At 41.0% G+C, this 27,476-nt stretch overlaps 1 protein-coding gene across 1 annotated transcript in view; it reads right to left on the bottom strand.

Annotated features, from left to right (window-relative positions):
- RRAS2 (RAS related 2) overlaps positions 1-27,476 on the bottom strand; it is a 44,161-nt gene that overhangs the window by 13,096 nt on the left and 3,589 nt on the right. The gene's annotated exons all lie outside the window — the stretch shown is intronic.

Genomic DNA, 27,476 nt, shown 5'->3' with positions numbered 1-27,476 from the left:
TCAGAGTGAAGTTGTCTTCCTCTAAAACTAAAGCACACTGGCATAACTAATCTGAACCCTGATCAAATTCCTTCCCCTCTGTGCTCCCAGCAGGCACTAAGGATGTGCACTACCCTGACTGTGCAGAACTGAAGGAGTACTACCTACATACATTATTCAGTTCTGTAAGCCAGTAAGGAATTAAAAATGTTTTGAAACTAAATAATGGTTTGTAGGAAGAAAAAAAGAGGGCTTTGTTCTTGCATTAAGAAGATAGCACCAAACCCAGGATGCATCTCCTTATTTGTGTCAAAATTCATAGTCCTCACTGAAGCGTCCTTTCCATTGCACAAATTCAAAGACACCAACAAGGCACCACTCTGTTCCTCCAAACTTACCAAAGTCGAGTTCACAGATGTCACGGTAGGGAAAACAAAAAAAAAGGGAGGGAAATAAGGAAGAACTGAAATCACAGCACCAGCCCACTAACCTTCTTCAGACACATCACTGTCAGTGCAGAATACAGTTAACTCTGTTTTTTGCAGATGGTTTATTGAACACGGTTGTCTTCATTCTTGTCCTGTTTCAGACTGGAGCTGTCCTATGAGAGCCGGCTGCAGTGTGCTGTCCTGACTGCACCCAGCTGACCCCACCAACTGGACATGTCCACACTAAGGTTTCTAGTTCAACAGCATGGACCTGAGTTCCCCAGCAGAGCTCACCAACTGAGTTGCAGCTGCCCTTACTGGAACACATCACCAGCGGTAGCACACCCGGCCAGCTGTGTATGCTATATATAACCTGCGCTCATGCACTGCAACCATCACGCACTCGGCCACAGGAAGAGTATGCACAGGTTGCTGTTCATCTGCTCATTTAGATCTGGCACCACACTGAAAAACTGGTGACCCCCTCCCAGCAGAGACACTGAGCAGCTCCTTTGCATTTCAAGTAGACACCGGTAAACTGTCCCCCCAGGATACACCTACACAAGCAGTCTCAGTCGCTTTGCACTCAGACTAAGCAATCTCCCTGCTCCAGCCCCTCCCGCAACCCCACCCACACAAAACGAACAACAACAAAAAAACCCAACCAACAACAACAAAAAAAAAACCAACCCCCCAAAAACAAACAAACAAACAAAAAAACAACACCAAACAAAACACCAAAACCCAACAAACAATCTTCTATCCCCTTCTATCTATTCAAACAAGCCAACAGGCATGGGATCCTAAACACAGCACCTAAACTTCAAGATTCCCAAGAGAAGTGCCCATCTGTAGACAGCAGAACATCTCATCACAGAACAAGCCAGCAGAAGATGCTCTTCTAACTACAGGTGGTCCCTTTACCTTGCTTCCGTGAAGATTTTAAAAACGAGAAAAACTCAGCCTTCAACGCTGTTCTTTTCTTTTGCCTGTATCCTTGACTCAAAATGTGCTGTTGAAGAGCTTAAGAACAGACTTTCTGAGGAATGAATTTACCCAAACTATAAATTAGGTCTCAATTCTGCGGTCTTTAATCTTCGAAAGACAGGTGAGAAACTTTTGTGAACATACAGTTGTACAAAATTATTCACAGAATCTGACTTTAGGAGGGATGATCACAAAGAAGGGAACTTAAGTCCTATGTTTTATTAAGGAAACAAAGTGATAATTACAAAAAAGCATTAGGTGACTAAAGGATGGTGTCACACTCAGTGTATCTGGAAATTCAGGATTCTGATTTGGAAGATAAAGCAACGCATGTACTCTGAAGTTACTCCCTGTCCCCCTCCAGCTTCAGCTTTCATTTCTCCATCATGCAGAATTCAAAGTTCCTGTCTGAACCTTTACGTCTGTAAAACTATAAAATATGCCTGCCAGGTTTTAAATAAAAGGGAGAATTTGGAATAATTTTTTTTTTTACTCTCATGAACCAGTATTCATAGAACACGTAAAGCAGCAAGTTTATATCCAACAAGGGCAATGTTTTTCACTAAAAGAGTTCAGAAAAAGAAAACCATAATAATCTCAGAGGAATTCTTCTTATTTTCCTCATTATCTGTCCAAGGTCCAAGAACTACAGCATGTTCTGTAATCTCCAGGGCATTTCTATGATTCCCTCCACCCTTTTTAGTTTGTGGTTTTGTTTTGGTTTTTTTTTTTTAATTAAAAAAGCAAACCCCTACACACAAAGCAGGAATGCCAGACTAGGTACAGAGACATGGAACATGGTTCCTCCCTCAAAAAAGGAAACAAGATTAAGTTGCCCTGATCCAGCATCAGCCACATCTCAAATTCAGAACGAGCAGATGCCAGAGCTCCCCCATTTAACAACTGCTCTTAAAAGCATTTTCTTCCCTCCCATGGAGCTGCACTGCCAAATCTGCTGTCACAGCCACTACAGCAGAGGTTTGCAAGGCAATTAGTGTTGTGGTTTACCTCCAGGCACTGGACAAGACTCATGTGCCTGAAACAGCTGCTGGTTTTGAAAGAGTTGCACAGGGACCATGTGCCACAGGACACATGACAACTACAGCTTGCAGACCTTGTGCAGTCAGGGTTGATTTACAAAAATTAGATGTAGCAGACACAGTATTTATCAATTTGAGCAGAATGGACCTTACTGCTGCTGTTCAGGAAGTGATTAAAGAATTAAGGCATGGCAGAGCATATCCTGAAACATTCCATGAGGCCATATATTTACTCCTGATTGCCATCCTGCCGCAGTGGCAAGGTGCCTGCACACCCAGCAAGCCCAACAGCAGCATAACTAGCTTTGAAGAGGTCAAGGAGTTTGTGGCAGAACTGCTTAAAAGACTAACGGGAGCACAATTCCAGCAGATACAAACCACTGACAACCTACTGGTTTTAAACTGACGCCAAGCCTGGACAAATTAGAGGAGCAAGCACACACCAGAGTGCGGGATTACTCAGGCCTGCCTACTGCTGCCTCCTTTATGAGGGCTGCATGGGCAAGTCTTGACACCTCAGAGCACTTGCCCTGATAAACTACAGCAATACTGGAACACTGCAGCAGGTGTCTGGGGTGGCAGCTGGTAGAGAACACACCACACCACCCTTACAGACCAGGTAGTCAGATCTACTCTTCCAGGAGTAGTGGAGTTTCCATGCGAGTCAGAGCTACAACTCATTCAGCTGGCTCCACTGCAGTTGGCCACTGCCTGCAGGAAATAATTAGGAGCAGCTAAATTTCTTCAAAGAAGATAGTAGCTTGAACACTCTCCTCTGTTACACCACTCCCTTAATCACTAGCAAAAATCAAGGCTCTTTCCACCCATGTCCTAGAAGGGAAATGAGAAGGCAAACCCAGTAGTCTCATCAACCATTCAATTTACCCAAAATATTACGCAACAGGTTTTCTAGGTTTTCTCTTTCTAAGACTGCTGAGGCAATCAAGTCCAGAGATGGGAAAGCCTGCTGCCAAGGACATAAATCCTTATGCAGAGGGGAAAAAAAAACAGAACAAAACCCCATCCTTACACTACCTACATCACGTATAGCTGGGCAACCCACCACCAAAATTCCTTCCTATACACACACTTGTCATCTTAAAATGCTTTTCAAACAATCTCCCAACCTTTGCAGGAGTTTCTACTGCACATAAGCAGTGACACTACCATACAGATTACTTCTCTAGCAGTCTTTCTCCATTTAAGGCAACAGCAGTCCCTAAATCATTGTTTCAATCAAGTCTTTCAGTAAGGAGAACATGTGAAAACCTGTTCTCTGTTTATCATCTTCCCCCTTTTTATGCTGCCTTTAATGCACATTGAGAAATTCCCCCACTAGCAGGACTTGCTAACGAGCTCAAGTTCTGCTCCATACATTAATAAAAACAACTAAGTAAAGACACCCCAGTGCTGATTCACGGCTCTTATGCACCTTTTCTCATTTACTCTTCATAAAGTAATCAAGAGTCCACAAACCAAAAAGCCACAGGATTACTTTCTTTTGCACTTTTATGTTTTAAGGGAGGGAGAGAAGAAGGATGCCATCAATGGGAGGCTGCTCTAAACTGCAGTCCAGAGGTTGGCTGCATAACATTCTTCCCTTTATCTTTACACAAAGCTTGAAGGACACGCAATGAAGGGCAGCCTAGCAGTCAAAGCACACCACTACGAGTAAGCTAAAGGAGTGGTTCATGCCAAGATATATATTCATCCTTGCTGTCTCTGTAATCTCCATCTGTATTTACTAAACATACAAATAATGTTTCAAAGAGCCACTGGTTGCTTATTTAAATTTTTTCCACATGTTTAAGGTTTTGATTCCAGCCCAGTGAAAGCAAGGAAATAGAAGGGTTTCCACCCTCCAGCTGAAGTTACAGACCAGCTCTGGATTTAAATAAGCATCTACAATTTGAGCAGTGCAAACAGCCCAAAAATCCTTCCTACCTATAATTTGTACGCTAGAACTTAAAACAAACATGCTGGTGAATGCTACACACCAAAGCTTCAACTTTAGACTTGAGTACATTCCCAAATACCTGAACACAGGATCCCAAGACATCTCCTAGGCTGTAAGTGCTACTTCACAGAGTATTTCTTTTGGCAGTTTCTCCTTTTGGTCTATTATCTCTTCTCTAGGTTTTACCTCATTTCCCCGGCACTTCACCAAGAACACGTCTGCTCTCAACCCACTAGATGGACCTGAAGTCCAGTTCACTATCTGCAGTGGCACATCTTCACCATGGGCATGGAACAAGTAACAGTATCACCCACAGCCCTATCACACACCACGCTGATAACATCAGAAATACTTAAACCCAAAAAAGACAAGGACCCCACTGACTTCCCTTCATTTAAATGGGTATTGCTGGCACTCATTCCAGGTGACAAAGTCGGTGCTGTAGTTTAAGACCAGAACTCTACTGCTCTGGCCAGTTAGTAGGGCCATACATTAACATCTTTTTGGTTGGGGTACTTGGCTACACTGTAACAGCTTTCTCAGACCACGAATTAAGATCTGAATGACTGAGTGCACATATCAGTTCGCAACCTCCAGTCTTTCACCAGCCATGAAATCTTCAGCCTCTGCCTTCCACTCTTCCACCTCGGAGGAGCGGCACAGCAGCCAAGTCTACACTAATGTGACCCCAGTGTCACACTGTGCCTTCTTCCAGCCTACAGAGGAGGTGATTGTTTATAGGTGTTTTAATCTACATTCCCATCCCAAAGCAGCAAACAGACAGGTTCTATGTCACCACAGACATGTTCCTAGAGAAAGGGAGGCAGTAACCCCATCACCTTGCTCAAGCACTACACTGGCCCTGGTCCAGAGCTAACCTGCCCAGCAGAAGGGGTAATTAGGCAAAGCAGTGGCTCAGGGCTCAACACCTCAAAAGATTAAAAGAACCACCTCCTTTCACAGCACAAAGGAGGCTCCTTAGGTCATTTCTTCAGAGTATTTGAGTTGGCTGGCTAGAAAACAAGGAAAACATGCAGGAAAAAACTTTAATGGACTTCTGGAAGCAAACATAAACCCAGACTGCATTCCAGAATAAAGGAACAGACACAGCAAAAGACACAAATTTAGTATTTAGCAAAGCCCCATGTACTTGGGTCACAGAAAAACTAAACAAACTAAAAGCACACCACTGATCAGAGAGCCTCTGACAAGCCTGTTCCAATATTGAACATTCACCTCCCCAAGGGCAGGTGATTCACTAGGACCAGATATTTCTGGGCAGGTCTAACTGGGTGTTGCTGGAGGAGCAGGAGGTGGATGCTGTTGGGGTTGATGACTTGGAAGCACCACCTCTGCAAAGGTTTTGTGCGGTGCCCACGCCAGTACCAGAAGAAAACGGCAAGAGCTACCCAGAACAACCCAGAAGTGCTCAATATGGCAGGAAAGCAATCTAAATGCCATCAACAGTCACACTTTATAGGATGAGATGAAGTATTTCAGTGTTGAACATTGCACAGAATAGCAGACTAAATGTCTAGAATTATGCTGATAAAGACTAGATTGAAGAAATAATGATTAAACCACTGCCTCAAACTACAGAAGGCCAGGTGTATCATGCTCCAATCATCCCATATTCCTACCAATCTTAAAGAGTTTTTTTTTCTTTTAATTATACAAACAGTAAGAGCACCCACTCAGAAAAATATAAATTGAAAGATAGTCAGCTTGCAAGTAATCAGTGATGCTTCCCTCAATTTACATTACTTCCCACTGTTCTAATGTATACTGCCAGTGTTGTTATGGCTATCCAGGGAAACACATGTCATTTGTCACTACAATTACTGCCATTATCCAGTGATGTGAAACACTTAATTTCATGAACAGTGAAAATTGAGACACAAAGAGAGAAGAGGATTAAACTGAAGAAAGTTACAGTGAAAGACTGATGACATAAGTTACGTACAAGCTCAACCCTTTGGAAATGCATACACAGGTTGAAAAGTTTTTTTTTGTTCCTGAAGAACTAGCAATACATATACATATAATACCAAACTTGATGATTAAATATATGCCTAATCAAATCTTAATGGTTCAGTTAAAGAACAAAAGCATAACGGAAAATGTAAAGTTCTTGAATAATCCATGGTAGACTTAAGAACGTATCCATTAAATTGCCCCCCCGCCAGCAGATAGTTCAAAGACAGAAGAGACAGTAGAATATAAAAATAAACACCTGCCTTGGTTAAGTATAGGTAAGTCTTCTCCTTAGCTTTTGACAATCCTTGCACTGCATGAAAAAGTTGTGCTTGGTCTGGAAACACTAAAACCATGAGTCAGTCAGACTATATGGCCACATACTCTTCTGTCTCTCCCTTTACCCTTCCATGGACACTGACCACTGAGTGAGCACATCAGAAAAAGAAAACTACTATGAAAACTGTGTTCACTGTATGGGCATATTTAATGCATTTGGCTAAATATAACACAGCTCTTTTCTTTATGGACTTTGTCCTGCTCACTACTCAAAGTACCTAAAAACTAAACTAGCTTTGCTTCCCTCACAGGTGTGGGGAAACATGGGCTAGAAACAGGGGGGAGGAAGGGGAGAAAAGATATGAAGGGTATAGTGTCTTCAAGCTGAAGACTAACACAGATATCTAATTCTGTCTATGCACCTGTAATTTTTACATTTCCTAAATGAACACTTGAACTCTGTATCCATAAATGCAGTCATTTCCAATGATGTTTCTCCAGACAGCCATATGCTAGGAAGTTTCAGATTTTGTCCCTGGTTCAGCAGGACTGACTTGGTTACAGATTTAAGAGCCCTGTTGGTACCGAATCATCAACTTATCTTGCAGGAATAAGTTTGCAGTGGACCAGGACTCCTCTATATGAAATACTGAAATCAAACTGACTTTTGTGCACTGACAGGGAACATTTACCAGCTCTTACGCCTTTCAACATGCCTAAAAAAACTGTCTGCTAAGTTTTGCCATTCCCCTAATTGCTACTTGTAATAAAGAAGCTTTACCTTCCCCAACCCCACTTGGGCTGCAGAAGCACAGGAAAGAATCTCCCTTTTTCTCCCTCAAACCTGGCACCTCGGGCACGGCTGGCAAAACAGCTTGGGTTTTATAGATAGAAATCTGGAGAGTGTGACTGCTAAACACAATTAATTAAAAAAAAAAAAAAACAACACACCTAAGAATAAACTCAGAGCAGATTTGCTTGGGGAAAAGAAAGTGTCTTTGAAACATAACTAAGGCAGCCTCTCAGTGCGTGTTCAAATCACAGAGGTTTAAAGAATCATCATTAAATCTACTTTGTTGAAAAGCTACATGCCTTTTTGCTAACATCCTGCCAAGCTTAAACACACCATTAGGGTAGCCCTTTTAAAGTGATAATACACCCTCAACTTGATGACCTTAAATGTCTTTTCTAATCTAAAGGATTCTATGATTCCAATTATGGGCAGAGTGGGTACTGGTTACATGCACATAACACGAATACTGATGAGAATAGGTTTTCTTTGAATATATATTTTGCAGTGCATGTGAACACCTTTTAAAATAGTTCCTTTAAATGGTTCCTTAAAACCCAGCAGATTGATACTTTTTTAAAAACAGCTTTCACCTTTTAAACTGAACCTGCACTGTTGCTTACATCTCCTTTCAGTTCCTAGCTTACAGCTTCCCTCACGGTACAGCAACTCAGTATTACCAGCTTGCCCAGCCTGTGAACATTTCCCTCCAACTAATAATTCTCAAATGTCTCAAAAATCAAACCACACCAAACGCCAAGTACACTCACACAGAGACCTGTTTTAGGCAATACGTGCATTAAACTTTGGCCTCTTGAATACTTCCTGGTGGTGCAGTTTTCATGACTCAAGATCAGAGAATGTACACTTTCACTGTCTGTGAAGACTTCTTTGTAATGCCTTGAATTAATGCCTTTTAATGCCAGTAAGCACCTACAAAATCCTTTGAAGGCGGCTATGCAATTTCTCAAGTCGAAACACGTCTGACTGTAAAACATACTCTGTACTGCAAGCATAGATGAGCCTTGATTTAATTTAATTTCATTTTTGCTTCACAGTAAGTATGTGCAGGAACTGTGAACACACCAAGTACTTCATCCTCCTGATCTTAGCCACTTGTAATTCAAGGAATGTTTAAAATATTCATGACATGCTATCTTTTCATCCGTAAAAGTTTATCAGGTTTTCAACCTAGCAGCTCACACAAGCTCTTCACAATGAAGTCTTTATCTCAAGAAGCCAGTGATATTTTTGAAAAAGTACATATCTGATTTTAGGACTTTGTATAACAAGCTTAAGTAGCTGTAGAAGAAAAGAAAGGTTGCTCAAAAATCCCCTGCTGCGACAGAAGTTATAGAACACCTTTTCTTGTACACATGAAATCATTAGGATGCCTCAAGATAGACGGTCTAATGCAAGAGATTTTGGTTTATAAACTTAAGTACCTTAACAGGAAAAGATGATTTACAGTTAATTAAAATAGCTCTTCACTTCAGTAACTTAGGTCTAACTCATAACAGTCAGCAACAGCCTTCAGGTTAGCAGCTCTGAGGAAACCCATATTTAGGGCATTTACAGTCTAATAGGAAAGAAGCCACTTCATAACTCCTTGAGGAGTACACAAAGACCTGAAACGCAGATCAAAAAAGTTCATTCCATGGCAAAAAAAAACCTCTCGAGGATAGTGCAAGTATTCACATCAACTCAGAACCTTTAAAATAGGTTCAAGTTTCACATAAATTGTTTGTTAATTAGACTTTACAGATTGTCTAGCTTAGGTTATGGACATTTGGAGCCATACAATTACATTAAGGGAGTAACAAGTTCTTCTAGCCCAACAAGCCAGTAAAACAAAGCTGCACTCCAGCAACTTATTTCACATTTTAAGTAGCTGAAAATGTTTGATCTCTGGGACTCCATAGCAAGCTAAGATCAAAAACTTCTGAAGTTAATGTCTTTCTTATTCTGAAAGTAGGAACTAAAGATCCATTCCTACCTTTCTATTACATCTCAGATCTGTACAAAGCCAGTCTGCTATCATCAGTTGTGTAGGTTTTGTAATAGCTCGGAAACAGATGTGGGCTTGGACCACAGTTCATCAGAAGCAGTCAGGTAGAAAGCCTGAGAAAGGTAAATTCTCAACATTCTTCATCTTAAAACATTTGTTTAACATCGTGATACAGTCAGGTTACCTAGACCATTCCACCCAGAGCCTGCAGTTTTCTAGAATGAATCAAGTTAGGATTAAATATTTCTACGCTAGTATTTTACTGTACAATTAAACTACAGCAACTTCCTGCTAATGGAAGACAGAGGTTTTATCATCCCCAGTCCTAGTATTCCACTATAACTCCCTACTGCCTTCAGGACTATCAAGAGATCAGACAGTTCAAATAGCCAGCTAAAAATTAAAGCTATCTCTCATCTAATTACTAGTCATGCAAACTACTTTTATATGTCCAGGCACTTCAATAAAGTTCCTATCACTAGAAGATGCATTTTCACCCAACTCTAATATATATAACTAACTTTTTAAATATATAATTTATGCATCTATCTACATATCTATCTGTCTATCAAGTGCCAAACAGGGACTGAACCAAGAGTGAAAGCTTCCAAAAGTTTTAATCATACCACTTATTCTGTTAAAAAGAGACACAGAATCTATTAGCACACAGGCAATTAAAAGTTGAAATGACTCTTTCAGAGCCAGTAACAGATCTTGTTTACACTGCCAGATTATTGTAGGCATTGATAGCAATGCATTAGTTCCTGTCCTATAGGAGTTTTTTTCAATTACCAGTAAATTCCATGGAATTTTTGAACACCAGCTTGGACAATATCCAACATAAAAACATTCAATTTCATTAGCAAAGTCTGGAGTGCTTTATTTTTCCAAGATTTGTTGACTGATCATTAGAAGCTAATTATTTAGGAAAAGGCCATAAAATAGTACTTATATCTAATAAGAACTATTGCGTCAAGAAGATAAGCACAGCTCTAATAGCTTTATTTGCCCAAATTACATATTTATTCAACTCCAACCTTTTGGCCTTAGATTAGACTGTCTAGACTAAATTTCCAGACTGCAGACAATTACTATCATCTTTAAGTTTTGAAAGTGTCATAACCAGAAGAATCAGGAATGCTGAAATTACAGCTATAAGTGCTATTTAGCCATCTATTTTCATTAGAAAGGCTAATAATTACTAGCCTTCCCCACAAATCCTCACCCAACTAAGTAAAACATATAGCAGTTATCCTGGAGCATGACAATTTTAAATGATAATTAAATAATTGGTTGCCAAGCCGTGAAATAATGGACTCCTTGAAAGTGTGTTAATAATTCAGGAGTGCCAGCATCTGAAGCTGCATGATGCACACATTATAATGGTAAAAATGCAGCAAAATCAATTAAAATGAAAACATACTGGGTAACTCACCCTTCGAAAAGGGTATCTGAACAGCTTGCAGGTGGCAAAGCAATCAACAAGAAGTTCATGCTAAAAAACTACAACAGCAATAACACGTTAAACGCACACTTCTAACACGGCATTTTCTTAAGATTTCCACACACCACAATGACAGGGCATGAAAGCCACAGCAAACCAGTCTGACCAACCCAAGCACACGAGTCCCACGCTGCAGTCCCACCCGCCGTGGCAGCTCAGCAGCCGGGAGTACCCAGGTATTTTCACACATCCACATCAGTCACCGCACTGTATTCTAAGATGTGCTTTCTGCCTCCTGAAACCATTTCTCAGAACTTTGTGACTAAGCAGCAAAACCTCTGAAAGAAGGAGAATTTGTACTGGTCAGTAAGTGGGGTTTTTTTCCCATGTGATCTGTACTTTGAGATTTGGCTGCCCTGAGCAGGGCCAGCACGTAGGCTCCCACAGGGACCAGAAGGAGAACAGAGCACCTATGTGCCACTCACTCCCAAGTGCGGCAACAAGCTCTGTAACCTTAATGTCCCCTCCACAGAGTAAAGCTTTTCAAGAGACTGACATTTCAGCATCAGATTTTTAACCCAGACACATCAAGGAGAAGCACTCATAACCTTAATTTGGGATTTGGAGCCAAACAACAAAAAGCTTGACATTATTTTTTGCCTTGTCTCCAACTGAAGGTGTCAGGTTAACCCACCTAATTGAGAGTGTGAAAAGGAAGGAAGGGGATCTCTTCCAAGGTACGGCAGGCTGCGTCAGCCTTTCCACGCTGGGGACAGTGTGTTCAGACCTTCCTGGCACACAAGCAGTCCCTTTGTTTTGTTCCACTGTTCGGGCGCAACGTTCGACAGATCTGATTCCGACAGACGGGAAGAAAAAGAGCCCAGACTTGGTCATTGTCAACCGAACTTAACAGAGCAATGTGGGGAGTTACTCCATCTGTGGAGCACGATGGAGAAATCCTACTTCATCTCAGCAGAGATACTAAACACAGATATTTCAGTGATGCAGGCTGACCTGAAATCACGATGAGGCATGATGCCCGTCGAAAAGCACAAGCATTTTAAAGAGGCTGTTCTCACAGATGTGGGTGCTCCCACTTTGTAAGTAATGGTTCAAATTAATACCACTGTTTTCAAAATTCCGGGTTTCTATAAGAATAAATATCAGAAATCAAGTACACGGATGGCAAGGAACCTGCAGAGTGGACTTGTTTAACTGAAACAAAGCTTCAGCTGGACAAAACGCTTTGAAAAAAGTAATACTGAGTATTTTCCACCACAGATAGCAGCAGAGTACAATGCTTTCCTTTCCAGACTAATCAGTGCTTGCAGGGAAGTTAAATCTTAATGTCCTTGAAGAATGTCTTCACAGACTCTCTCTCTAACTACCACCAGCAGCAGATTTCAAGATCAAAGGTTATTACTCCTGCCCATCTGACAACAGTGTAATTCAGCCTGGTTTTCTCATCAAGCGGTACAGCACATCAGGATTGTTTACAATAGGACATGTAGCACCTCATTTCTGACTTTTCAGAAGCAAAGCCATGTATATTGGAACTTCTACATTACAGACAGACAGATGAAGTTCCTAGAAGAAATACATGAGATAACAGAGAATGTTTTATCCTAAATAGAAATAAAACCAAGAAATACCAAACCATCAGACTCATGGTTGGGAATGCTTGGAAGTTACTGCTCTGTGTTTTGCATCAGTGTCCCACAAGTCAGCCCAAATGTACCGTCCCACGGTATCTCCAGCACCTGCATTTTATTTCCCTTTGAGGTCCGTGCCCATGCCTGTGCTCCACTGACATCCACAGCTCAGTAGCACAAAGTTGCTCACGATCAGTGAACTTACTTTTAAATCAGCAAATTTGCAAACTACCACATGAAGTTCATGTGCAACTTAACACTTTCTGTGCACCTCCCCCAGAATTCATGCTCACTTATGCTCAGTTTAAGAGCATCGAATTGGGCAGTACCCATTTTACCCAAATTGTTTTCACAGCGTGCACGAAGTTACATCAACATCAGAATTGCACAACAACCAAGAGGAAGATGCCCGGATGGCCCTCCCTTTTGCACCACCAAGCAAGTGGCTGCACACAGGCACACCCCAGCAGCATGGCAGTGGTGAAGCCAAGTCACTCACAGCAGGAATATTTACTAGGGAGACTGACAGAAGCAAGTTCTTGAGTGGCATTATCCTCTCATTTAATCAAGATTTGAAAAGCACAATGTGACCAATATTGTTGCAACTTACATATGAGGAAATGTGCACATAGCCAAATTCCAGGAACCAGAAACTACCAAGTGGTTTTACAGTTGCTAATCCTGACATGTAAGTAAGATTTCATTGCACAAAACTGGTTATAAGCACTACTTGCTAAAATTAGCTTGTTAGCTGATCTACAGGGAAAATGAAGAGATCCTAAGGCCCCAGTAAGCACAATTAAATGCTCTTAAGCAGTGTCAGAATTTTCAGCCTCAGCAACTTCAGATTTTAAAGTCAAAAAGAGTGTCAAATGGCAACACATTTACGTTCTCAAATTTTAATAAAAATGCTTTTATTGTCACTAGTCAGTCAACATATTTAAGCAAGCAACAATTTCCATCTAAAAAAAGCATATTTACCAGCAAAACATTTGGCTGTACTAAAACCAACCACAGTGTTTCTTCCCCTTCGCCTCTGCACCTGTGGGCGTAGTACCACTCTTAGTCAGCATCACCCCACAGGGCAGGGAAAATCACAGGGCAGGGAAAAACGTAGGAAACTCAGAGGGAGTTTATTTTTTGCTTTGAATTATCAGAGACACACACGAAATAAAAAAAGTTAGAGATAACTAACACTACTTAACATCTACAGCATTAACAAAGTTAATGTTAAGAATGCTCACAAAAAGACTCAGTGCCATGGTCTAGTTGAAAAGGTAGTAATCATGGCACTCAGTGCCATGGTCTAGTTGAAAAGGTAGTGATCAGTCAAAGGTTGGATTTGATGATCTCTGAGGTCTTTTCCAACCTAATTGATTCTCTGATTTTGTTAGATGAATATTTCACATGACCTTACAGCCGGAAGACCTAAACAGTTTAGGGTCTTAATCACGCCTTTTACACTTTTAGAGACTGTATTATCTTAACAGCAAGGACTGTTTTACCCCAGTGAGAATATAATTACTCCCAAACCATGCCCTGCTGTAACTAAAGCAAGAAAATCAAACGCATCTGTGGTGAGGGAGCATCCTCATCCGATTCAAACCCAGAGACATAGCTCGCCCAAGATGCAAGTTAGCAGACCTGTTCTCATGTCAAGACCTACTTCACACTACACGACGCCACAAACTAGTTTTATGTGCGAATATCTACTTTCACATTTCAAAAAGCCACATCTTGTGACGAACCACATCAAGAAACTGCAAGCAAACATTCAGCTGAGGTGCTACATAATCAAACATCGCACGCAGTCAACAAGTGTTTTTACAGTATGGCCATTTATGGTAGCAGTAAAGAAGGCAAATGAAAGGCTGGAGCAGTCTTACACCAAGTACCATCACTTCCCATGGTGGAGCTGATTCTAAGTAACAGATAAAAACCCCCATGATTTGTATTAAACTCTACATCCACAAGCAATCTCTTGTTTAGAAAATTCACAGCTTGAGCTAGAAGCATTTTCTAGAGTCACGCATACCTTAGGATCACTAGAAAGCAAGGTTTAGTATTTTCTTCTCCAACATCCTATTTGGCACCATGTTAGAGCAGGTTCCAGAATAGTTCTCTACCCATCTCCATGAGGAAGGAGACCTTAAATTGAGACCAAACACGTATTCTCATTCAGAAGCACAAGCTGCTGAAAGGAAACAGGGCCTAATTTCCTTGGAGAGCTGGATGCTCAGGCAGAACCTGAGCTCTCCACTGAAGACCTTTTCTCACAAAACAATGGCTATTGTAATTTGTTGTTTGAAGCACAAAAGCTCCATATACTAACCAGGTCACACATGCTGTGATAGCAGAGTCCTGAGACAGCCATTCTCTACTCTTGGTTCTGTCATCTAAAGCTTGTAAATACACTTTTGCTTAAATAATTGGCAAGCAAATTAATACAGCAAACAGGGCTTTAACAGCAAAGTGCTCCTCCTTCAGTATAGCAGCAAACTCTCTGGAAACTATTCACTGCATCTACACAACCTGAGACCATCACAAGCATGCAGACCTCCATCAGATCTGAAAACATTCATCCTTTTAGCACTCTTCCCTTGCTTCTTACCTGACCCTCATATTAAAACCCTCAGGGGGACCATCTGCACTGTAGGTACATAAACCCTTCCAAGAGTGTATCGCTACTGTGGCCTTTGCTGGTGTCCCAAAGCTTAGCAGACTCACCATCACCAGAAAGGAGAAACCTTCGGCTGAGGGATCTTAGTCTTTCACATGCTTTGCTCCAGGGAAATCCCCCAGCCCAGCTAGGAGCTGGCAGAAGCACAACCAGTCTCTGTACAACAGATCTCACCTCAACTCAGTTAAACAAAGTATTTTTCACATCCTTTTGCAAAACTGTAACTTTCTGTGCTTATTTACACACATTTGAGATGAGTTTTCTGTTGCCATTTCTTCAGAGGAGCACGGCTAACTCTTCAGAGCCACCCACATATTCCATGCAAACCTTCAAGGACAGCTCTTTATCAAATTTCACTTGCGGAGAATAAATTCTTCTCTCCCTCTCCTGCTACTCCTCCTCTGAATAAAACATAATCTAGTATTTTAGCAGGCTTTCAAGTTTTAAGGGAAAATAAGGAAGGCACATCACGAAAAATTTAAAGAATTTGTTTTCTCCTACACCATACTCATGCTGACCAGTGTGTCCTCCCCTCCTCAAGAAGACTAGGAGGTTTTTTGATTTTCAGTTTGTTAAAAATGTGAACTTAGAAACTAAGGGTTCAAATTCAAACACTTCAGCTGAGTAGCAGCACATAGTCAAGATCTGCTCTGGGGGTTTCCAGCAAGGTGATTTCCCTTCTGTCCCCTGTGTGCACTCATTCTTACAAGAAATTTACATAAATTCTCAAATAAACTTGTTTTCTAAACTTGCAAGCTTCTGCCAGCCTGCACTGAGCAGCCAGATCACATGATTTACTTCATTTGCATTAGAAGATACATGCTGACTTCTCTATGTATTATTCTTTTACAGACATCGATTGAGGAGAAAAGGATCATCATCTGGAAAACAGAGGTGCACATCAGATGAATATAGGTCATGAAAAGCACTGGTAAACATATTGTCTAAACCATGCACAAGCATGATCAAAGTGAAGAAGGACAAGGACTGATGAAAAAGAACTTGATCATGCTAGTTTTATTTCTCCACTTCAGACAAGTTGGTTCCACTACCTGTTGCTATCTATCTCTGATTTTATGATTACTAGCTTGTAACAAATCTCTAATGAAGTAGGTTATTTGCTTCGGGACAAATCCTGGGAACAGCCACTGCCGCAAAAGTAACTCAGTAATTTGTTGATTACTAAAACATTTTGCCTTTAAAAACCCAGAGTACTAGTATGAATTCCACCAACAGCACAGAAAGTACTAGATTTCTACACAGGCCAGTACCAACTTACAAGGAAGATCTTTTTTGTTTGTCACAACATGCCAAGTTAAACTTACGTGCCACAATCAGCTGCACTATGCTAGTTTAAAGTCTTCCAACTTGACAGGTCCCATAAGGCTTTCCAGGAGGGAAGTCATTACTCCTGAAATGTAACCTCGCTGCTCTTACTTGCTTTTTGGTCCCCTCCAAAGCAATCCAGCCATTCCCCACTTCATTTCTGTAAGGCCATAATCCTTCGGGGGCTGATTTTACAGTGCAGAAGGCACAGCACCAGAAGAACTATCCCATGCAGAGAGCAAGAAGAAAGAAGAAAACCCAAGAGTTTCTGTAGCACGAAATACAGCAATTATAAAATCCACAAACAAAAACATTAGAAGCAAACAAAATTCAAGTTGTTCTCTCTCAAAGCAAGCTCACATTGACAGGAACTAAGCAGCTAACAAATAAATTACCTGACCCGAATTCAGAATATGTACAGAAGGATCTCATACCAAACTAGCCAGATTCACTGCATGCCAAGTCCTCCAGTTCTGTAACTGACTCTGTAACTCTACTCTGGTAACTCTTGAAAAAGTGGCTTTACCAAACATCTAGTAGGGAATACAATTTAAAACATCTTGCCCTGAAGGAAATAACGTATTCCATCACTGACACCCACTCATTTTCATTAAGAAATTAATCCACAGAGAAACACCTAAATGCAAACTGCGGTGTGCAATATTCTTCCCTGACAGGTCTGACAGGCATATGTAATAAAGTATCATCTCAAATAAATAGGCAACATCATTATTTGATTGCTTTCTTGAGCAAAGAACTCCTGCAAATGTTTCACTTAAATCTATAAAGAGGTAGCAGTACAGCAAATGCCATCCTATGATGTGTGAGTGGTGTGCAAAGACCTTCAATTTGTTTACTTTCAGAAGGCAGCTTTAGAATGCACAGGGTTTGATCTTTTTTTTTTTTCTGTAAAAAAAACCCTACTGCTATTTCCGCTCCCATATTCTACCAAGTGGAGATCTTGCGGTTAAGGCATTCAGTGAAGAGAAAACAGAGCGTGGAATGCACAGGCAGCCAGCCTTCTTGCACCAAAACCACAGGAAAGCACATTAGTTTCTCTCATTTTTATAGATTAGAAACAGGTTCTTCAACTTCATCATACTTAGAATAATGGACTATTCAGAGTTCCAGTAATCATACAGGCAGTACATCAGTTTGACAAGCAGAAAACCTTCAGAATACCTTATCTTCTTGTTGGTTAACTCGTATGTAGCCAAGTGTGAACGTACCTCTAAACACAGGATTAGCACCACACAGCTCTGCCAGCTTTTAACGTGCAGCAAAGCTGGTGTTATCTACACAGACCGGGTGGATGCTACCAATTAAAGGCAAGTAGTTTCTCTCTTAAGCTTTCTTCCAGCATTAGAAAATATTTTAATCTAAATCATAAGTCTGTTAAGTCTCATTTCCTGGGCATGTGTTAAACTCAACCTTTCGTGATGACCAAAACTCAAAACTGCTTAGAGGGACCATATGTGTTACAAACTTCCAAAACAGAATCAAGACCCAGTAAAGCATTGCTGGTTTTTTGTTTGGGTTTTTTTTCGTGGGTTTGTTTGTTGGTTGGTTTTCAAGAAAGAAAGCAGAGTTACAACAAAGCCCTCTTCAAATATCTTTTGGCATTGACAGCCTGCTTGCTTCGGGTTTGAAATGACCGTCAGATCCCAAAGACACAAAACGAAATCTGGGGATATCTTCGCATGACTCGCTATGGTAGCCCATTGCCAGGAGAGCAGCCAGTCAGGCACTTGCAACAGCACACACTTAGAAACACTAGTGTGGAAGCTGACAAAAAGTCAGTGTTTCAACTCAAGAGCTTTTTATTCAGCAGTAACAGTACTACCACACACATGGGGTTTTGCCTAGGAGAATCAAGTAGCATGAGCCCCTTTCCCTGTATAAATCATTGAGGAGAGACCAGAGGCATCATAATACATTCAAGGAAGAAGCTACAGAAATATGATAAATACCTGGGTGAAAAGCATTAAGCAGTCACAGTAGCATCTCATAGTAACTCCTAGCACAAGGGGAAAGCTGAGATACTTTTAAATTTCTCAGGCTGCTCATTTGGCGTGGGATTACTCATGTACAAAACAGCTACCTAGAGTACATGCACTGCAGGGAATTTTTAAAGTTTTAACATAAGCTGTTCAGCTGTTAGAAAACCCAGTCTCAATTATCTAGTCTGAAGCAAGTGGCTGCAGTTTAAATTATTCATCTTCTGAAATCACCCTGAACAAATTCTTCCAGATCACCACCTTCCCTCACGCAGACAGGCAGCCAGCGTATTTTTCAAGAGATCAGCTCAAGAGATGCAGGGCTTTTGTTTATCTTCTCTCAGAATATTTGTAAATTGAAGACAGACACAGAAGACTACTTTTTTTTTAGGTTTTGGTTTTTTTTTTTTAATAGTTTAAGAGCTAAAATTGCACCTTGAAATTCTAAAACTCTTAAACCTCGAGCAAAATCCCCAACTCAGTTGGATTTTAAAACCGCTGGTCACAATTCCAGTAAATAGACACTCAGATCAGCCACAGATCAGATTATTTTCAAATTCTGCTCAAAGTGAACAACTTCATTATCAGTTTCCTTTTTTGGGAGAAGACCTCTGGTGTGTCAGTTGAAATATTCAAGTCCTCCCACAAAACAAGTCAAAGCAGCTAAGGAGGAGGGGAAGCCACTATTAAAAATGTGTGGAATGTAACCTACTTGGCAGAAGGCAGATAATATTGGGACAAGGAAGTCAACTACTTCAGATCTGAGGCTTTTTTCCCCATACAGTCCTACAAACAGAGATACTGGACAATTTTAGGTTTACAAATATTAGTGAATTTTAATCAACTACTGTAGAATGTACATGACTAAAATATTTAACAGACAAAAATAATTTATCAAATCCTTCAATTACCTGATACACACTGTATCTATTCTAATGGGTGCAAAAACTTGTAGATAACAAAAGGAAGAAGTGTCTTTAGCTACCTCAAAAGGTAGCTTTCAGGTATTTTTTTCTCAATTCAAAGAAGTTGAGATAGATGCATCGATATATTCGGGTGTACCGCTCGAGCAAGACAGAAACAAAGCAGAAACCGTATGAGACAAAACAATTTCTCTAGTCAGTAGATTTAGGTCACAGATACAGGAATTCAGACATGTTTAAAACCTGAAGCATCCTTGATAAAACTACAGCACTCAATTTAAAATGTCTCTTTGCACTAAGTAATGCTCTCAGAACAAATACCAGGGGATCAAAAAGCGGATCCACTGACAGGCAGTGACCTCACTTCCAGCCTCAGTGGTCTCAGAGATGCACAGGCACCCACAGCAGCTGGACCAGCCAGAAGACCACAACAGCTTGAAGACTCAGAGCTGCCCTAACATTTCCAGCTGGACCTGAAAGAAATCAAACCTCTGGGTCCATCAGTTGATCTGACACAGTCTAAATTCTGAGACTTCAGCTGAACACCCTCTTATCAGTTAACAGGACTCACTCCACAGGATTACACACAGGAGGCATTTTGCAACTCTTCTTGCACCCCATGCAATAAGAGCAGCCACTCTTGAGTCTCAGTCTCCATCTTAGGCAGAGCTGGAAGAGGTTAACTTCCCCCCCTGTTGCACAAGGCTTCACCCAGTTGTACACACATCATCTTCAGCGGTTAACCTGCTGCTGTCTGTCCCATCCCTCCCCCACTCTCTCTGCCTGCAGAAGGGTCTCACCATAACTGCTAATGTTGGTCCACATCAGCTACAGAGAACTCTACCTGGATGCTTGTACAGCAACCTTTCTACAGCATCACCCCCGAGGCTGAAGCAATATGACAGAGTAAGTTACAAATCACACAACTGCTAGAAGCAGAAGCATCTCAAATTACTTTACTGCTGAAGACTTCTTTTTATGTAACATTTCATCCTAAAATCATGCTCAAGAAGTTACATTGAGCAGCCTGATTCCCTTCTGGCAGTTTCTCGATGATTCTGGAGTGCCCCCAGTTGATTAAACCTCCCATAATCCAGGTATGGTATGCAGCTTAAACGTTTAGTTATTGCAGCAATCAAACAAGACAGGAGCTTTACTACTTCTTCAGTTGGTAGTAGCACTTGCACAACATAAAATTTTGCCCTAATTGCCAGAGAAGTAACTAATTCAAAAGAGCTGGAAGCACAAGCCTCCAAACCAAAGCTAAGTAGTCAACAGCACTGTTGGTTGATGACAACATGCTAAAAGCCAGCATTAGAAGTAGCGAGGCAGGATATTCAAAACAGTAGGTCCACTGGATGCCACAGGCAGACCACTTCATTTCTAGAAAAAAAAAAGAAATTCCACCACACACCCCCCTCTCTTAGGCTTACAGAGACAGAAATAAGATTATCTTCACAGTTTAAAACTTCTCATTAAAGTACTCGCAGGCGGTAAGACAAGGACCATTGGCTTAACTTTGCTGATGTGCTAAGTAGGGTCTTGGCTTCACACATTTACTTTCAAACTTGAAGGTCTGAAAAATGTTTATCATGGATACAACCATTAGATAAAGTCTTCAGAATTCACTGCAACACTAAAGGGGTGCTGCTGAGCACAGGAGGCTATCTCCTCCACCAATGACATTTTAAGACCCCAAGCAGGATCTCAAGTTGGTAATTAATTTCCAGCAAGGTGAGAACTTGCTCCATGGGGAGGGGGAACATCAGTTAAAGGAAAGTCAAAGTATAAGAAATCAAAGTGATAGAGCACCTTGGAAATCTCAGGACACGTAGTCAAAGATTCAGGTACTATTGTTTTGGGTCTGAGGGGAGGCAGGAGAACAGGATGGGAAGGCAAGGATACTGTGTTTCTGGAGGACTTCAAAGACAGACTGCTAGGGAAAAAATCCTGAGCAGCAACTGAAATTGCAAAATACACTCGTAATTGCATTCTTAGTAATACTGGGTCATGAAAAGCCAGAATCCATTTAAATACATCCCCATTACTTTATTTGGTTTTGCTAATGAAGGCCTCTTAGTGTGAGCTAGTAGAGGAAAACACTGTATGCTTTTTTAATAGAGTTGGTAGCACAAGCACAAATATATTATCAACAACTACTTTTTACACATGATTACAAAACACCTTTGTAAAAGGAGATAAACACAGAAATATTATTTGTGAACACACAATTTAGAAACTCCCTACCTCAGGCTGCACATATTACTGTAATCCCACTTATTTTTCTTACACAGAAAAAGTCTAATAACAGAAGAAGTTTAGCAGATCACTTTTCTACCCAAAGATGACAGATTTTTCACACAGATTTATCAGCGGTATCCTACCATTTCATGGTCTACTTACCACATATGAAGCAAAATATTCAGATTTGCTTGCACATTTATGGATTAATGTTTTCTTAAATGAGGAATGCTGAAGATGCTCTGTAATATGAGCTGGGCATGTTAGTTTTGTCAGAAAAACTCAAAACAGTAACTGCAGTGATTTTAAAATGTCTTTTCCTAGCAAATGTAACTAGTGATACAACATATTATATACAATATCACTACAGTTACAGAATACTCTGAACAGGACTGGAAAAATAATTTTCCTTTAAGTTGCGTAGAAGCTCAAGTTTACTTTCTGGCTTAGAAGACTTGAGGAAAGTGACACAGTTGATATTAATATGTGTGCACCTACAGCTAATCTGCTAAGAAATAATGCTTCTCATAGGGCCTCTGAATAAAGTTATTTGTAGAGTACTTTCAGTTACGAGTGTTACACCAATTTTTTTCTTCAACTGTAGCATTTTTATGTGTCAGTGCTAACATCTGGTTAATTATTAATGCACGCCGGTGCTAGCAGCTAGTACTTTACGCTATCTTTACTAGTGCCCTTCTGCATACATTCCTGCTGCCTGAACTCACTCCTATCTGGATTCACCAAAAACTACACTTTGCTTTCTGGTCTCAGCTGAGAAGCTGGTGCAGGTCTGGTTAAATGAGCACGACTGCCAGATGAAGCTGTTTGCAGAGCTGCACAGTGAACCAGACAGGGTAACTGATCCCGGGCAAAAACATTCCCTGGTTATTTTTAACTCCAATCGCTTGTGGAGTTTCAGAGAACTAGAGGGAGTAAATAGCTATAGTGGCAAACTGCTGTGGCAGCGTGGGGACCTTCTGAACATTTTTCCTTACTAGTACTACTAGCTTACCAAATTATACCTTCAATTACAACAAAGCCCTGTTTCTTCAGGCTTGCAGAGCAGAAATATTTCCCTAGCCTTGTGCCCGTCCACTGTCAGTCCCTTCTAAAACGCAAATAATCAACTTGCCCTCACTTTCAAGGCCCTTCAGTTCCTCTGTCTGCACCATCACACCACTCCTACTGCTCAGCACAGCCCTCGTGGTCACAAATGCAGCTCTCACTCGCCAGTTGCAGTTCTGGTGAGCTCCACACAAGCCTCTTACAGAAGCTTCTCCTTTTTAGTCCTTTGTGGGATTTTGTGTGAACACATCTGTATGTTACAAAAATTCACAATGAACTCCACCATTCAACAGGATATCCAAGTTCATGGCACTTCCCCACCTACATAGGGAAATGCACACACAGTCCTCCCCAGTAACCCTCACGCAGTCAGGTTTGAGGCTCTGTGTATGCTTGAGGACAGCTTAAGTGCAAGTTCTCCAGCCTCTCCCATTCCAGCAGCAGATCAGAATCCCTGACCTCGCCGTAATGACAGCCCTTGCACACAATGCTTGATGAGTCCCAAGATCAACCACTTCAAACGTGAATACGTGACCTTCTTTAACTTAAGCAAGAACAGCCCATGCACTTCAATCCAGCCAGTCCTCTTAAAAACAACCTAGTAAAAGCAAGCAATCCATAAAAAAGTAATTTGAACCTCATGGAAGTTCCACCTAGAAGCACCACGGCACATCGGGCACTTCACAGGCTGGGATGTGACCAGCTTAAGTATACATATGGTGTGTCATCAGAGGAGAAAAAGTAAGAAGAGCAAACAGATTAGGTAAACATCCCTTGTCTGCTATCTACTTAAAGTAATTAAGTTAGAAAGAGAGGAGAGAAATATTTTCTTTTGTATTACCTGTTCCCACTAAAAGCCCTACAGGCTACCCCAAACCAAAGCTGCAATCACACTTAAGCTGTGAGACAGAACATGAGAAATAGCAAAGAAGAGAAGATAAAACGATTTGAGGGAAAAAAAAAAAAAAGTTGTTCACAGTCACAGAGCATATCTTAGTAATGAAGGATACAGTTCAAGACAAACAGAAAGGGCCTCACTCACTGCTCAGATAGAAATAATTCATCTGGGATCTAACTCTAGAAATTTGTAGTGGCAGGCTACCATTGCTGTCTGACAGAATTTCAAAACCAAACTCCAGCAACTTTATAAGGCAAGCCACTTGCAGGCAAACATTGCCTAATGGTATTAATTGCAATTCAACTTTTCAATCTGGTTCCCATTCACTCCTACTCCTTACAGTAAGAGTTTGTCTTGGATGCTCAAAGTTATATCCAGAAATCTTTGGACGTGTTATACACAGAGCAAGAAGGAAAAGTTTAAGAAAGAAAAAAAAAAAGGTTCAATTACAGGCATGATTTCAGTTTTAATGTTGGTTTTACATATTTCTTGAACTAGAACACATTCACAGTAAGTGATGCATTTATCTGGTTGTTAGATTTTCCTTTAACAGTGCCTTATGACCATAACTGAAGACAAGATTACCAAACCCATGCAGTTAAAGCCACCTGAATTGCCTGAACCAACAGAGAAGTTCTCTGCTTGTGTCACACCAGTCTAGACCTGAAGAGTGACTCATTTGGGAGGGTCTGCGAAAAATCTAGCTTCCTACCAGCTAGCCAGGAGACTGCTGCGCTCCACTTCACGAAGCTGGTATTTATCTTGGGATATATCAAGGAGCTCAGTCACAACATTTTCAGTGCTGGGAATGCTTGCGGTGAGTGCGAACAGGTTGCACAAGGTATACAAATACGAGTCATTTGGGTCCTTCAAAACTCTCGGAATATAAGGGCTCTACTTATGAGAGCCACCCTCTACCACCACTAGTGCACACTGGAATTCAGAGCTCCAGCCAAAACCAGAAGCAGGAGCCTCTCCCTCTAGTACGGGAAGGAGGAACAGGGCTACAGGCCAGCGGCTGCCTATTCATCCCTCGGAGTGCAAAGGGCATGCCGGCCAGTAATCTGGGAAGCTGTGCCAGTACTCCTTGTGCAAGTGGCAGTAGAAGACAACCTGATAACCAAAAGGTACGTCAATATTTACTTGCTATATAAGCAACCGCTGCTAGGAGTTAACACACAGAAAGGTGCTTCCTGACTGCGATGCTCGTTAAGTTATCCCAAAGGAATGTCAGCTTTGGGAAAGAACTGTAAATTGCTCAAAACCAGAATGATGACTGTCTCAAAACTGCTACACTGCTACAAATTTATGCCAGCTTTTGAACCCAGCTCAGTTCTGTCCTGTATGTGACTTAGGACATGGCATCCCTGCTGGGTAGCTTAGGATGTATTATGCCACTGCTGGCTATACTGGAACACTCACAGGTAACTTAAAGTTTCCTTCTTGCCTGCAAGGCAAGCCTGAAGTCATCTACCACATTCCCAGGCTGTAGATCTACAACTAATCAGAGTGAGTCCAACCTTTTGCTTGTTGGTAGCAATGCTCCAGGAAGCAAGAAGCCGAGCGGTTCAAGTTTCACAAGAAAGGCAACAAGCAGCCCTTATTATTCCAGGTGACTGCATCACAAGTGCTTTGTTTTGATTAGGATTTTTATTTCCCACCTTTAACCTCAACAGATGTCAACAATCAGTTGTTCACTCTCCTGGACTGTATTTTGTCACCTTGAGTTACACTGCACTACTCAGGGCAAGAAGGCCCCACACTTTATCACAGTGTAAGTATACCAGTCCCAGCATAGCCCTGTGTGAATCTGCGGCCTGGAATTCATGGCATTCAATTCCTTTGGTTTCCTTACGCGCTTACTCCAAGAGCATTTTTTTTTTGATGGTCAGAGAGAGTTAGTCAGAATACCCAGAAACTCTGGAGGGATTTGCACATCCCGAGTCCAGCACACGGAAGTGGTACACTAAGACATCAGGGTCTGTCAAACATCCAGCACGCTGGCTCCAACACCAGCTGCATGTTCAGTTGTTGCTTTTCAATCTACTTCACTACTCTATTTTAGAGCTTGAAATTCATATTTAGAGCATAAAATTCAGAACAAGCTATTTTGTTGCCCAACAGCTATTTCAGAGATAAAAGACACTTTGAGATAACCCACCTTTAGCTTTATTTCTAGTTAAGGAGAACTAACAGTCTTGTCATAGTAAAGGCTTGGAAAAGGAAAGAAAAAAGGGGAAAAAAAGCCTGAACAACTGCTCACCATCCATCTGCAAGTCATATGTTTGCTTTCAGACAAGTGTCTGATATTAACATTTGAGAGTCAAAAATTTACATCTCATTTTACTCACTAGTTCATGGAACAGTAAGCTTAGCTCCAATCAGAGTTTGTTACCAACAGTTTAAGAGCAGTAGGAAAAATACTTTCTTTTACAAATTTGGCAGTAAGATCTGAGCTTGTAAATACAGCATGAAATGACTAAACAAAGAAACTCCAAAACACTGAACCTCTACGTACATTTTGTATCACATTAACTGTTTTAGCAGTTTCAAACATGTTCATGCATTACCACAGGTAACATTAAGCTGACTGACAAACTAAGCTGAACTCAGTAACACTTAATTACAGCCAGTCAATACTATCTCAAGGATCTAGGAACATTTATTAACTAATACATTCATGTAGGTCACTAGAGTCTACTCAGCATGCAAAACTATACATGTCCCTGTCACAAAACAAAAGCTATACTTTTATGAAGAGGAAAAAACATACAGGACAAATATTTTATCCATTCTGCTCAAAAACATCCACTATTTTGCAGAGCAGATCTGAAAGAATAAAACATTAGTACCTTTCTTGCTGAATACTGCTAAAACTAGCTATACATTGTTCAGTTCGGGAAAAAAAAAAAAGGCATGAAGTAAATGGCAACTGCAGGATAAAAAAAAAATTCAGAGGGTGATTAGGTAGTTGCTAGGCTCTACTCCCTTTGAGCAAGGAAACCTGAATATTACAAAGAGCTGAGTTACAGGGGAATGTGGGGTATTTTGTGACAGACCTCTGCATGACAGCTGGAGAAAAGCTATTGTGGCAACAGCTGTGTGCTCTGCACAGCTCATACTCCCAAATACCTCAGCCCGCTAAGAGGCCAGTTAACTGGCTGCAATGCATTTTAAAAGTTTTCTGCCTCTTGGGATGCGAGCATGATGGATTATTTGTGTATGTTTTCAATAAGAGAAGGAATGTTTGGTTCTACCACTTAAGACTTCTATAAAATGCTGTGGTGTAATGCTGAGCTATCATTCACTGCTGCTTTCCTAGAGTTTATGGCTTCAACATCCCATCAACTCTCCTCCCCAATTAAAACATCTTCACTTCCTGTCTTAACAGTGCACAGACTCAACAGCACTAAGTTCATCTATCATATCCTGATTTAAAGGAAATGATCTGATATTTCCAGGATGAAATCCTTGCCCACCAACAGCAATATCAAGCTGTGTTTATCTCCCCAGAGGAAGAACTTTGAGGAACACACTATAGTCATCTAACCATCGAAAGCTTTGATCTGCTAATTTTTACTCTAAAGTTCCTCCAAACTGTTAGGTGAACATCTGAGAAGTGAACTGTGGACCACAAGCAGTTGTATACATTGTATACAAGTGACCAGTTACACCTCTGTTACCGCTCCTCCTGCACTACTAATTAGCACAGTGATGCTGGACCCAGTAAGTGAAAGAGCTTCCATTGTAAGAGATGGGTTTGCTCACTCGGCCTCCTTACAAAAACGTTGTTGTTTCAGCTCAGATT

This window comes from Empidonax traillii, unplaced genomic scaffold (assembly GCF_003031625.1).
Source record: "Empidonax traillii isolate 1590-97213 ecotype Southwest subspecies unplaced genomic scaffold, ASM303162v1 scaffold274:size1118153, whole genome shotgun sequence".
In the NCBI taxonomy this organism is placed as follows: domain Eukaryota; kingdom Metazoa; phylum Chordata; class Aves; order Passeriformes; family Tyrannidae; genus Empidonax; species Empidonax traillii.
The sequence above is the reverse complement of the archived record's forward strand: the minus strand, read 5'-3'. Positions and strand labels throughout refer to the sequence as shown.